This window comes from Arachis ipaensis, chromosome B02, assembly GCF_000816755.2.
Source record: "Arachis ipaensis cultivar K30076 chromosome B02, Araip1.1, whole genome shotgun sequence".
Taxonomy (NCBI): Eukaryota; Viridiplantae; Streptophyta; class Magnoliopsida; order Fabales; family Fabaceae; genus Arachis; species Arachis ipaensis.
Window position 1 is genome coordinate 8,720,723 of NC_029786.2, and position 536 is coordinate 8,721,258.

The window sequence follows — 536 nt, forward strand, 5'->3', positions numbered from 1 at the left end:
AACAATAACCTTATCTTATACCCTAAAGATGGTTAAACCCAAACTTTTATACAAATTAAATAAAAATCTTAAACTTGGATGGAACACACTATTGTTTCAAGTTTCAACCTTGAAGGACCAAATGCACATTAAATAAAGCTCGGTTTTAGATAGGCTTATTAATAGTGCAAGTTGTTTCAAGTTTATCATCACCTATAATTATTGGAGAAAATGGTCCCTTCAATTCCAAATCATTAGGTCCCACGATTTGATGAGTACACTGATGATGCTGTATATTCTGGCTTTTTATGTTGTTTTAATTTGATTATTTTTATTCCAGTTTATATATCTGTGGCTGTATGTAAGGTAGGGATGGCATCTTGATTGTAACGTGTTACCCATGCACCTCATGAAAAAAATAAACACACACACGTATATCATTTCTAATGATGAATATTGTTTATAAATTAATTAATTAAAGATTAATAAGATAAGTATATGTTGAAAAGAATTGTGAGATAAATTTATAGAGAAAAAGAAATACTAATATGTTTTTT